This window comes from Brachycentrus maculatus, unplaced genomic scaffold (genome assembly GCF_059751285.1).
Source record: "Brachycentrus maculatus isolate JH-2025_06_01 unplaced genomic scaffold, ASM5975128v1 h1tg000242l, whole genome shotgun sequence".
In the NCBI taxonomy this organism is placed as follows: Eukaryota; Metazoa; Arthropoda; class Insecta; order Trichoptera; family Brachycentridae; genus Brachycentrus; species Brachycentrus maculatus.
The window spans coordinates 440,558-455,598 of record NW_028280993.1 but is presented as its reverse complement, the minus strand read 5'-3'; the positions used below and the strand labels follow the sequence as shown (position 1 = coordinate 455,598).

The 15,041-nt window shown below is 32.8% G+C and overlaps 1 protein-coding gene and 1 non-coding gene across 2 annotated transcripts in view; both read right to left on the bottom strand.

Moving 5' to 3' along the window:
• Positions 1-15,041, bottom strand: part of DAAM (disheveled-associated activator of morphogenesis-like protein) — a 221,026-nt gene that overhangs the window by 179,672 nt on the left and 26,313 nt on the right. The window lies entirely within an intron of this gene.
• Positions 6,451-6,523, bottom strand: TRNAF-GAA (transfer RNA phenylalanine (anticodon GAA)). The gene has a single exon. It is a non-coding gene; the product is annotated as a tRNA-Phe (tRNA).

Genomic DNA, 15,041 nt, shown 5'->3' with positions numbered 1-15,041 from the left:
GAACGCTGTTGAAATGCGCTCCCTCAGACGAATATGTGGAGAATCATTGTATGACAGAATTAAAAACGACGATATAAGAAAGGAATGTAAGGCTGAACGAGGAATAATTGAAAAGATTAGGAAGAGTTCTTTACGGTGGTATGGACATGTGGAGCGAATGGATAGCGAGAGAATGACTAAGAAAATATATGTGGCGAATGTGAGAGGGAAAACAGAACGTGGACGACCGAAAAAGACTTGGCACGATCAGATTAATCAGAACCTAAAATCTGGCGGTGTCAAAAGTCTGCGTAATCGGAGGGCATGTATGACTAGATGTATGGATGTGAAGGAGGCTAGGAGTGTATGTCAGGACAGAAGAGTGTGGCGTTCCATCCTCTCTGCCTACCCCTGCGGGGAAACGGCGTGATGGTAGTAGTAGTAGTAGTAGTAGTATAAATATATATATATATATATATATATATATATATATATATATATATATATGTATATATATATATATATATATATATATATATATATATATATATATATATATATATATATATATATATATTGTATATATATATATTTTTTTTAATTCTTTGATTAACAAAAGTATTATATCTATTATAACGAGTATAAACATAAGTCTTTTAATTTATTTTATAGCATTTTAATTTCTTAATTTTTTTTACATCTGTAGGAAGGTTATTGGTGTATTTATTTCCCAAATATTTCAAATTGAATAAAAAATAATATTTAAAATATGAATAATGATGTAAGTTTAGTAATGAGTTTGGGAAGCTGTGGGTTCAGGTGATGCGGTGTGGGTATTTAAACTCTCAAATGCATACAATGTTTTTTTGTTGGTCGCGTGCGTGACGGAAACTGGATGTGTGGGAGTGTACTGTGTGCTCATCATTATAAAAAAGAAAAAAGAAATAAAGAAAAGAAAAAACCTTTTTATGAATAAAATGTTATTAAATGTAATCTTATTCGAAGTGAAAGAAAAATTCGATTTTGAAAAATATTTGATGAGTTAAGGGATTCAGAAGAAAAAAAATAATATTATATAACATAACGTAAAATGATTTTTTTAAATTAAATTTCTTAGATTTTCACAGCCGTTTATATGATTATTTATATTTAGGATATTATGCCGTTGTGTGTTGGTACTTTAAGCAGACGTTTCAGCCGCATATTTCATATTTATTTGACCATAAACTTTTTATTTTCGAATGATGAATTAGAAAATTAGATTCTATAAAAATTTCAAAATTAATTGCTTACCACCATTCATTATCCTCATTTTTAATTTCTCAAGTTTTAGATATTTAATATGAGAAAAATTGAAAGCAAAAATGAGGGTTTTATAAAGTTAATACATAGATCATGCTTGAGGTCCCGGGTTCGATTCCCAGGGGGGTCAAAATGGCGCTATTATAATTATTATATAAATTTGTTCTTTTTATTATGTCAACATAAATTTAAGTGATTTTTCTCTCTGATACTTATTTAATATTACCTAAACTGGTATCTGAAGCGCAGGGTTGCGGTTGGCCACATTTTCTTATTGTACATAACGATTATAAAAACACTGCTTGTGTACGAAGTAGTGCCCTATGCATTTACTTTACATTTACTTTACTGTGTACGGATAAGGATTAGAAAAAGTGCCTAGATGTAATTTGATTCTCGGTACTTTATTTTTTTGTTCATTTTGTTTGATCTAATTTATTGATTTTATCGTTCGTAAGTAAACGGCGTGCTGGTACCGACATGAATGCAAGCAAAACATGAAACTGGAAGAGGAAGGATAAAAGCAGAGTGAACGCTATTGAAATGTACTCCCTCAAACGAATGTGTGGAAAATCATTGTTAAACGAAGACTTAAGAAAGGAATGTAAGACTGAACAAGGAATAATTGAAAAGATAAGGAAGAGTTCTTTACGGTGGACATGTGGAGCGAATGGATAACGAGGGAATATCTAATAAAATATATGTAGCGAATGTGAGCGGGAAAACCGAACGAGGACGACCGAAAAAGACTTGGCACGATCAAATCAATCAGAACCTAAAATCCGGTGGTGTCAAAAGTCTGCGTAATCGGAAGGCATGTATGGCTAGATGTATGGATGTCAAGGAGGCGAGGAGTGTATGTCAGGACAGAAGAGTGGCGTTCCGTCCTTTCTGCCTATCCCTGCGAGAAAACGGCGTGATGGCAGTAGTAGTAGTAGTAGTAAAGTGTTCATGATAAAATACATATATTTAAGAACTTCCATCTCCCTTAATAGTAATTAAGAGCACTTTTAATTAATTTGATCATGTAATACATGGTATAAAGCTGGTTACATAAATCTCCCAACTAATTAAGACTAGTTTCACATTAATCTAATCTGGGGTTCATTACAACTAATAAATGTTTCCCAATTTGTCATCAACCGCTTGCCTAAACTATAGAAATGCATTTTAATGAAATTTAATTGATTAATAGATTGGGATAAAAAGAGGGCTAATCAAACAACACATAGATAAACTTAAATTAGGTATTTTTTGACATCTCATCAAAGATGAAGAAGAATATGGAAGTCTGGGCATTTACGGGGCTGACGCGTAAATGCCCAGACTTCCATATTCTTCTTCATCTTTGATGAGATGTCAAAAAAATAATACGAAAATAACTCCTATTATTGAAGATAATCCAGATTTTGTGAACAAGTATTTGGACACACTCAAAATGCTGCATAATTTGCACATAACTTTAATAAAGTAGATACTTTTTATCTTGAGTTAAAATTGTATTGAAATGTGACAGTTTTAATGTGCGCATATAATGCTACTTAATATAAGCGAAATGTGTTATTTTCATTAATTGAAATTAATGGTAGTATCTATCCATTTTTAATTTAAGTATTACTTGGTAAATACAACATTTTATTGTATTAAAATCTACAGTGGCACGTGTTTCGATGCATTCCGTATCATTTTCATGTACAGTATGTAAAGCTAAGTCTATATTTTAGAGTTGTGTTCAAACACCGTATGTGTTTGAAAATGCGGATAGAAAATGACGTGGAATGCATCGAAACACGTGTCATAATAGATTTTAGGAAATAGTGGTATTTACCACGTAAAACGTATTTAATATTACCCTGGAATGGTACACGAGGCACAAGATTGTTCACCTTGCGTTCATGAAACTAATATTCAACTTAACATTGCTTCAATTTGATGCAATGCACCATTGGGTACGGATAAGGCATAAGGGATTGTTGCCGAAAACATCAGTATAATGATGGAATTTAAACATAATAAAATTAGAGCTCATAAATGAAAGTGGACATATGGTAAAAAGTTTAAATCATACACGGAGCATTGCTAAAAATATCAGCATACATCATTTTTAGGGTCTCGTAAAATTAGCAAATGCTTCTCGTACGCCATAAAGTCTTTGTTCAAGTTTGCGATCTAAAAATAGGCACTCGTTAGAGCCGACTGCTGTTCCGAACTCGTATTCAAATCAGTTCCGAAGTTTCTGACTCACGGACGAAATTGGGTTTAAATAAAGGATAAGTTTATAGTCTGTTTAGATTGGAAGAAGCCAACTGGTGTCCAATAAATTATGGACATATCGTGGAGACGTCGCTAATTAGTGAGATAGTTTGGTGATCAGCGCCGTAGAAAGAAAATATACATTTGGAAGATTCCTAGCTATATGGAGTTCAAGTATCTGGGAGTTGGCGTCAGTAGTGCTAGCAACCTCTATGATGAGACTCTAAGACAGGTCAATAAAGCAGCTGCAATATCGGGCTGCCTAAGAGGAAAAATCTAGAATAATAAACACATGAATATTGAAAGCAAAGTAAAAATGTAGAAGACACGTGTAAGACCGATTGCCGCATATGGGATAGAGACCAGAGCAGACACAGCGAAACCACAGAGAACGACCTGCTTGACCTTTTTCTTCTTCAAAATCCGTAACTTATAGTGCATAGGGCACAGCATCATATAAACGCAGTGTTATTTTGATCGTTAACACTTGAAGGAAAGGTGATCTGCCCTCCGCTTCAGGTCCAGTCCAGGGTAATATTGAATAAATAAAAATGTGAAAAATCACTAATATTTAAGTGACCCCTCCTTGGGAATCGAACCTGGGACCTCCCAAACGGTAGCTGAGCGTGCTGATCATCACACTACGGATGCGGCTTAACCTGGCTTAAAATTATATTCGAAATGCGTCGTAGCGGGTACGTCGAGTTGAAGAGTGACCATGAAAGAAAGACTAAACAAAGATTGTAAACTCACGAAGACGATCCAAGAAACTATAAGAGTCCGGGACTGATAGTCCTATAATTGGTGATTGAACTGGCATCACATCAAGCGAAAGCAGTTCTCTATGCACCATATGGGTGACAAGATTTTTTTCTTTCTTCGCACGCTTTCAAAGGTTTTTAAAAATACTTTTGAAGCCAAAGGTTAACACTATATTCCACTGTTCCCCTCCTAAACGCCGTGCAGTATCACATTATCATATTACTTCTCAGACAGAAGCCCTATTACAAAAATAGTTTCACCTTCTTCATAGTATCCCCAACTGGGATTAACAGTTCTCGGAAAGCTACTGAGACAGACACGGCTTTTGCTGTCACGATAGATGATCCCTTAAAATTAAAAGTCCCCGTTTAATAGGGGGAACAGGAATAGTTTTATTTGTGAGGCAACGGTAAATGTTAGGGGAGAAAGATGCGCATCCAACTCTGTCGAAAAACTAACTGAATTTCATCGCAAAGATTAATACGAAAACGTCAATGGTCAATATCAACAGAAACAAAATATTGACTGCGCGATCGGAGATGGATTTATCTGTGTCGTCCACTCTTGAGCATTGATCGTGTAACCACTTTTTTTAAACACCACTTATCATGGTCCTACTTAGGCTTCAATTTTTATAGCCTATAACTTTTTGAGAATGGATATACTCTTTATTTTATGTATTAATTGTTACATCAAACACAAATTTCATGCGTCTACTAAGTTGTATTTTATTGTTTTAAAAAATCACACACACACACATACAAATTAATATTGTGACAATTGTTTCGCCTAGTTATGGCATTTTCAAACGAACGATAAGATATTCTATTTTATTTCGAGAAATAAAAATACTTTGTGTTCTGATCCACTCACATTTAAATAATAATATATCAATATGATCCACAAAGTTAATGCTTTCAATATTCAAAAGACAAGATATTCGTTTGAAAATGCCACAACTGGGCGAAACAATTGTCACAATATTAATTTATGTGTTTTTTTACAGTAAAATACAACTTAGTAGACTCGTGAAATCTGTGTTTGATCTATTTGTAGAGCTCTATTTAATACATAAATTTAAATAGAGCTGTACAGATTAAACGATTTACTCGTTATGTTGAAACTTACTACTTATAGTTTCATGTAGGTAATTCAAGAGTGAAAATTCTAGGCAAAAATACTCGCTAAAACATCGTCAATTTCAGCAATTTTTCTGATATCTGACACTATTGCGCATGTGCCAAATTATTTTTCAAACCACACTTAACCTCTAATTTTTGACATTTGATAATAACAAGGTGTCGATCTCCCATTCTGGTATGGAAAACGCAGCAGAAATTAAATTTGCATTGAGATGGTAATATGGAAGTCTGGGTATATACCGGGCTTACGACCTGTCATTTGGTGATTTAAGTGATCACTTATAATTGAACTGGATTGGCTTAAAAAATAAGTACATAATTGCTTATTTATTAATAGATTTGGCGTTTAATTTGTAGAACTACCTTTTAATTTAGGTAGGTCCAAATTAAATGTTAAAATCAGACACTGATTTTTTGAGAACTATTAATTTTTTTTAAACCCAAAAAATATTTTTTATGTCAACTGTTTTGCTTCGTTATAGCTATATAAGGACAATCTGTCCATATAATCGTCACATTCGTTTGAAAAATGCCATAACTAGGCGAAACAATTGTCACAAAATTAATATTTATGTTGTTTTTTTAGCAATAAAATACAATTTAGTAGGCTCAAAAAGCAGTGTTTTTTTGAGCCTACTAAGATTTTAACATTTAATATATAAATTTAGTACTTGTTATTAATAAAGTACTGTACATAACGATAATTAACATAAATATAAAAGCATAAATATTTTTGGGTATGGAGGAGATGCATGAATGTGGATGAGGCGAAGATTGTTTGCAAATACAGATTGGTGTGGCGTTCTATCCTCTCTGCCTACCCCTTCAGAGAAGCTGCGTGATTGTTAGTTGGCAGTGTTAGTTATATTTAAACACCGCAAGTCAGACAAAAATATAATATCTCAACTTTATATGTATTGTATATATTTTTTCAAAAGCATTTTTTACATAAAAAAAATTCAATGTTAATAAAATAAAATAAATTAAAAATATTAACACAATAAAAATTTGCTGCCGAAACCAGGGATCGAACCAGGGACCTTTAGATCTTCAGTCTAACGCTCTCCCAACTGAGCTATTTCGGCTGACGATACTAGCGCCAAAAAGAACTGTCATAACACATGAAATAGTATCTTTAACTTTATACCTAAATACAGAATATTTTTTTTATAAATTATCTCTTATCGCGGAATACGCAAAATATAAAACAATTTTCATGTTAGTACAGTTTTTTTTTAATTTTAATTTTTTTTTTATTTGAAATTATTTTTTTATATATTTTTATCAATATGTCAACAGTTTTTACTTTTTTATAAAAACTTATGCATGTTTTTAATTAAACTGATACTTAAGGCAATACTCGCAATAATAAAACTCAATTGGCTTCCAGCAACGCATAGAGCCGGTCGTCAGGTCGCTAGCATTTTTTTTAGAAAACATATTGGATTTTTTAAGAATATATATTGTTTTAACTCATTACCTTTTGAAAGTTCTTTTATTTTCTAAACGATTTATTTATTTCCTTGAAAAACTAATTTTTACAATACAAGAACGGTTTTTAAAAATATTTGAAATAAACATTTACGTCATATGTTACCTGGGTTTAAAGAAAATTAAGTTAGTATTTAACAAATACTAGGCCTAGTATTTGCTAAGAACTATATGATATATTTTGTATATTAAAAGCATTAATAACTTTGTGGTAGGTATGGTAATATAACACTCTCCTTATCATACATTGTTTACTTTCTGTAATACCACTTTTATAAACACTTATTCGTGACTACCGGTTTCGGAAAATCATTCCATCGTCAGGTCATTAAAATAAAATTATTACGATTCGACTATATGATACTTGTAAATACATTATTTTTTTAAAAAAAACCGGTACCAATTTACGCGCGTTTGTATAAAAAGTTGAATCGATAAGAAAAGCTAAAGTGAATCACGAATATCCCTTTCACTATCAAGCAACAAAATATAAACTCAACATAGGTGAATAAGAATATGTGTGGGTTTTTATTGGGCTTACGACATGCATAGGCTGGTTTAAATGATCACTTTGTACACGTGTAACATTCAACATTCTACCCATGATTGGTAGAATGTTGAATGTCACACGTGTATCGTGTATAAGTAATCACACTATTCAAATTTTGGAAGTTGTATACATATCGTTCAATTGACATCTTCTTTCACATGCGAGTTCTGGGCACCATCTATGGTTGAGTTGAGTGATTATTTTTTAATGATCCGTTGTAATTAGTTTTATATGGTTTTAAACAGCTTAAGTCTTGATTCTTAATGTCTTAAAGGGAGTACTCGCAAACATACAATTCAGTGAGCTATCGGTTGCGCGAAGGGTCAGACGTCTCTCCACGCACATTTTTTATTTATATTACATATTAGAATTAGATTTTTTCTTTAGAAGATACATTGAAGAAATATTTTTTTACATTTTTCAAATTAATCTTTTCTTTTCAAAAACATGTAATTATTTCGAAGAAAAACTTATTTATTCAATACGAAAACAGTGTTATGAAAAAATACGTAATATTTTTTTTTTTTAAATATTACATTTTATTTTTAAAAGACAAATTTCGATATTATTTTAAGTCGTGCGCAGAGACACGACCGGCTTCTAGCGCTGCCGATCACTGATTGCGAGTTCCTCCGATGGCGATTATTTATTCGTGAACGGGACGGGACGTTTGCCGCATGTAATTATCGCAGTTATGAAAGCGAATCTTTAGTGAAAAATATGACTATTCGACATATCACAACAAAGTGTGCTATTCCCAAACAATACCGATTCATCCGATTCTCTCTGCCGGCGAAACGAACGTGCCTCTATAAATAATACATTTATGCACCGTCATGCAGCTCCAAAAGGGACAACAGCAATCCGTATAAGACCTGTGTCTTATAAATATGGATCCAAAACATCACGATCCGACGAATCAGCATTCGAGATTATAGGCAACAATAGCCCAGATATGAAACCCGACGCGGTATAAGGTCCGAGAAAATAATGCAACTCTAGCGATTAGTAATGAAGATGGCGATAGAGCACATATCGCTCACTCCTTTCAACAACGTCATATATCAAAAATCGTCAACTTTCAGTTGTGCATGTTTTCGGAATGCCCAGAAAATGTACTATATCCCAGCAAAAGAGACATATTTTTAACTTAATATTTACCCGCCACACGGCGGAAAGTGTTGTTTTTGCAGTTTCAAGAAAAGGGATTGTTTAATAATTTTTTTAAATACTAAATATATTTCAAATGGAGAAAAAGCATTCATGTTTTACCTAAAAAGATCTGTTGCACAGTAAAAAGTTCAATAATTGGCTTGATATTTATTTTTAATACATTATATTATATTTTTAAACTTTAAAAACAATCTCCTGAACAATCAATTTTTTTTATATATGACGTTGTTGAAAGGAGTGAGCGGTATAACACATGTGGCGAGTGGACGAGTTGACACCGGACCTACATTTGTACTATTATTGATCTCAGTCGGGGTCATGGAAAGGAACAAAGGTCTGCTCAGAGCAAAGGTACAATAACACCTATGCGAGATCTGAACACCGATAAAGTGCGTGAATCATAACTGCTCATTGCTCATCAAGTACATACGTTCTGAATGCTTGGGTTTTAATTGCTCAAATATATATGCTCTAGATAGAGCACGGCTGTCCAAACTTAAAACACAGTAAGAGACATTTTTTTTAAATGTTTTTTTTTACATTTTTGGACTAAGTAGATTCACTTAGTCCAAAAATGCAAAAAAAAAAGTTTATTTAAAAATAATGTCCCTTACTTTGTTTTAAGATTGGAAAGCCGAGCAGTGTTCCACAAACTTTTTCTATTCAAGATACACCTGCCAAATCAAGAAATTTTAGAGGTCCACCAATGAAAATATCGAAGATTATTTCATATTAAAACTAATATGATGCGAAAACATACACAAAATATTATGTTAAATACGAAATGTGTGCCTGCTTAATTAAGCTCAGCTATTTGTAGGTGTGTTGTCTTCACAAAACTAGACGGTACACCAGTGTGCCGCGGCACACGCTTTGCGGAACACTGTTCTAGAGAAGCATAAATCTGTAGCCAATTATTATATATGGTCAAAACTTTGGTGTAAAAAACGTTTGATTTGAATGCTCGTACAAAAACAATGAATTTGCATAAATTATCGTCTATCACATATATATATCACGATAAACTACACCGGAAACTATTCAATTTGTCATATTCCTAAATGAAGCACTTCGTATATTATAGATAATGTCATAAATATACATTTTAAACAGCGTATAATTACAAACTTATAACAATATATTTTATAACAAGCTAGTGCCAGGTCGTGAGCTCCATGAATGCCCAGACTTATTATTTGCATATATTATCAAAATATCCTTTGAATCTCTGAAGGACGCAGACCCCCAGGCAGACCTCCAAAAAGGTGGAAAGACAGCTCGGCTGTCCAAATTTAAAACACAGTAAGGGACATTTTTTTTGTAGTACGTTTTTTTGCATTTTCGGACTAAGTAGAGTCTACTTAGTCCATAAATGCAAAAAAAAACGTACCACAAAAAAATGTCCCTTACTGTGTTTTAAATTTGGACAGCAGAGCTGGGAGTCAACATCCCAAGATCTACAAGCGGAGGCACAAATAGATCCTTAGGATCTAGAAAAAGAAGAAGAAGAAGCTTTGTAGCAGAAGAAGAAGAAGAAGAAGCTCAAAATAAACCTAAAATGATATATTCCCGAGTGTAAACAATAATTCATTCTAAACAATTATTTAAATATTTTTTTTTTTATTTAAGTTTTACTTGGTACATAGCACTATTTCTAAAAAATCTATTGGACATCATTTTCAAACACCATATACGTATATGGTTAAGCTTAGTCTAAATTTTAGAGTTGTGTTTTTTTGTTTTTTTTTTTAATTACCTAACGTCCAAGTGACTCTGAAATCTAGCTACGGCTTATGCAACACCGTTTATCATGTCCCTACTCAGGCTTCAACTTTAAAAGTTTCATAGCCTATGCCTACTCGTGAGTGGATTTACTCTTTATGTTTAAAGTTACTTTAATTTCATGTAATTCATGAGTGAAAATTCTAGGTCCTTGGAACTTTGAAGGATGAAGAGGGGGTAGGAGCTGTTTCTTATTTATATATATATTTTTTATATTTCATATTGAGTTGATGCTTTACTATAAAAGTAATCCAGAATGAAATTATTATGTATGTGTGTAAAGTATTAATAGACTACTTTGCTAGGCAGTCGCCGGTCAGTGGTCAGTCACAGCGCATGGCATTCCACATCCACATGTTGCTCCAGTATACCCGATCTCACAAACGAGTCCTGATGGACGAGCGCCATTTTAGGAAGTCCGCGCGAGGAGCGGGTACCTAACTACCTACCTACCTACCTACAAGGTAGGTACCTAGGCAGACGTTTCGGATGATTAATTCGCTTCTAATAACAGACCCGGTTCAATTCGCCGGCGAGTCACTTCAGCGCGCCGAAAGAACGATAAAGTATTGGGTGTTGGGTCTCACTACTACCATCACGACAGTAAAGGTACGCAAACAGGATGAAACGCCAGACTCTTCTGTCCTGACATACACTCCTCGCCTCCTTCACATCCATATATCTACACATATCGCTCACTCATTTCAAGAACGTCATAAATCAAAAATCGTCAATTTTCAGTTGTGCGTGTTTTCGGAATGCCCATAAAATGTACTATATCCCAGCAAAGGCGGCATATTTTAACTTAATATTTACTCGCTACAGGACAGAAAGTGTTGTTTTTACATTTTGAAGAAATGGTTTTGTTTAATTATTTTTTATAAACTTAATATTTTTCAAATGGAGAAAAAAACCTTCAGGTTTTACTTAAAAAGATCATTTGCTCAGTTAAAAGTTCAATAAGTGGCCAGTAATTTATTTTTAATACATTGTTTTATATTTTTAAACTTTAAAAACGTGCTCCTGAATAATCATGTTTTTTTATATATGACGTTGTTGAAAGGAGTGAGCGATATGTAAAATTTTGAAGAATATATTTTGCTGTTTACTTCGCAAAAATCTCGCTAGAAGTCGCTTCAAAGTGCCTACCTGAAGGGAGTTAACAGTAGCAAAAGATTAAAGGTACCTATCTACCCTTTTCTTATCTGAAGTCACTGGCTTTTTCCTTGGCCTTGCATTCTTTCACGAACGCCAAAATCGCCATTTGACTGGATTGCTAACTAATCACCTAACCATCCGTAAAGGTAGTATAGATTGCCAAACTCATCTGTGTTTGACTTGCTTCGCTTCTTGTTATACCAGATGTGGGTCGTTCGTGAACAAATGGATCTTAATGATACGTCCGGATACTGAACAGACCATGATATCTGAATCTCAATTTTAATAGAATCACGTTTACGAACGCCGATCCGCTCATTCTCCCGTTCACTGATTCATTGATTCACTGATTACCGACTCGTTGTCTCAGAAGGCTTATTTTTGTTTTTGGTTGACGGAATTATACCAATGATGAAATATCCTGTTCTAATATTATCTAAAGTAAAGTAAGTGGAAAAAAGAGCAGAGGAAGACCGAGAAAAACATGGCACGATCAGGTATGCCAAATACTTGAAAGTGGTCAGGTTAGGAGTCGTAACAATCGGCGGGTATGTATAAGGAGATGCATGAACTTGGAAGAGGCGAAGAATGTTTGCAAAGACAGAGTGGTGTGGCGTTCTATTCTCTTTGCCTATCCCTGCGAGGAAGCGGCGTGATGGTTAGTTAGTTAGTTAGTTAATATTATCTACACACGAAATACAGTGAATTAATTTATTTCTGTGCTATCTTACTGATAAATTAAAAGTAAGCAAAATGCCATATAACATTCCAACCCAGATTAAAAGTAATGAAACGACTACTGTTACTACTACTACTACTACTAGGTACCATCCCACCGTTTTCTGCAGGGGTAAGCAGAGATGATGTAATGCCATACTCGTCTGTCCTGACACACACTCCTAGCTTCCTTCAAATCCGTACATCTAGGCATACATGCCCTCCGGTAATGAAGACTTTTGACACAACCAGATTTTAGGTTCTATTTGATCGACCTCGTTCTGTTCTCCCATTCAAATTTGCCAAATATACTTTCTTAATCAAATTCTCTCGTTATCCATTCGCTCCACATGCCTAATATTACCTTTTTTTAACTTTTCTTTATCTTTTCAACTATCCCTAGTTCAGCCTTACATTGGTATTAATTTCTTCACTTTTAATTCCATCGTCTTTAATTCATTCGTCTGAGGGAAATGTTATGAATCAAAATATCCCAAGCTACGACACAAAATGCCAAACACTCTTCTAGTGGAACGGAAGGTCTAATGACGACAGTCAACATTTTGACTTCTCCTGAGGAGTTTTACGTGGTTTCCTCCCAGCAATGAGAAAATGCTGAGAAGTTCCTGATTGGTCCACACTAGATTATCCCTCCTGTTGCCAACACAGAATAAAATTAATTAAATAAAATATCAAGAAGAAACAAAAATCGATTTATTATGATAACCCTTGTACATAATAAGCAAGGTAAATAAATGCAACTCCCATCTTCAAAAAAATATATTTCAAAGTATCTTGTAATATTATCAGCAAAACTACTCGACAGAAAACAAATCTAAACTTCATGGATGAGAGCACAATGTGTTTACCACACGACTACCGAGGCGGATATAGTAAATACCATTCATAAATCTTCTATTGAATCAAAGATACTTAAAATGCATTTTAATTGCGACCATATTTCATCGATTCAAATGATTTACGAGTTCTAAATGAATACGTATTTTAATAAGTTGTTTTTATATGAAGAAGTCAATAATGTTGTTTTAATTACCTACAACGTGGTTAAGACATAAATTTTGTCAAAAAGTCGTTAAAAATCGAAAAATAACGGCACAAGACGAGCGACGAAGAAGGTATTGCATTAAAATATTGCATTAAAAAAATCAGTCAATTCACAGATATTACAACACCTTATACCCATGTTTGAAAATGCCATAACTAGGCGAAACAATTGTCAAAATATTTATTTTTGTGTGTTTTTAACAATAAAATACAACTTAGTAGACTGAAAAAATCAGTGTTTGATTTCAAATTTAATGCATAAATTAAAATGGAGTTCTACATATTGAACATTTTGAGTGTGTCCCAATACTTGTTCACAAAATCTGGATTATCTCCAATTACAGGAGTTATTTTCACATTATTTTTTGACATCTCATCAACAATGAAGAAGAATATGGAAGTCAGGGCATTTATGGGGCTGACGACCGTCATGGGCTGGTTTAAATGATCACTTTACACACGTGTAACATTCACCAATTCTACCCATTATTGACAACCACACTACTCAAATTCTTGGAAGTTCTATATATATATATATATATATATATATATATATATATATATATATATATATATATATATATATATATATATATGTATATATATATATATATATATATATATTATATATATATATATATATATATATATATATATATATATATATATATATATATATATATATATATATATATATATATATATATATATATATATATATATATATATATATATATATATATATATATATAAATATGAACCAATTTAGAAACCTTGTTCTTGAATCACTAGAACTTCACTAGAGACATCTATTGGTGAGACTTCCATATTCTACTTCATCTTTGATGGGATGTAAAAAAATACTACATATTGAACGCTAAATCTATAGGTAAGAAAAAAAACCCTTCTTACTGTTGAAAAGAGAACATATCGCTCACTCCTTTCAACGTCATATATCAAAAAACTTGATTTTTCAGGAGATCGTTTTTAAAGTTTAAAAATATAATACAATGTATTAAAAATAAATATCAAGACACTTTTTGAACTTTTTACTGTACAACAGATCTTTTTAGGTAAAACCTGAAAGTTTTTACTCCTGTTGAAAAATATATTTATTATATTTAGAAAAATAATTAAACAATACATCTTCAAAATGCAAAAATAACACAAAATGTAGCAAGTAAATATTAAGTTAAAAATATGCCGCTTTTGCTGGGATATAGCACATTTTCTGGGCATTCTGAAAACATGCACAACTGAAAGTTCACGATATTTTTTATATATTTATGACGTTGTTGAAAGGAGTGAGCGATATTTTATCACGAGTATTATTTACAATAAACGCCAATTTTCGATACTGAACTGTTTTTATGACAAGTAAACTGTCACAACGTTTGGTCAACCACAATAACAATAAAAATAATGACAAATCTAAGAGTATAATATAAGAGTTTCTGCTTAGTAAAAAGCTTCTTTACATCTCACCAATAGATGTCTCTAGTGAAGTTCTAGTGATTCAAGAACAAGGTTTCTAAATTGGTTCATATATATAGAACTTCCAAGAATTTGAGTAGTGTGGTTGTCAATAATGGGTAGAATTGGTGAATTTTCCACGTGTGTAAAGTGATCACTTAAACCGGCCTATGACGGTCGTCAGCCCCGTAAAT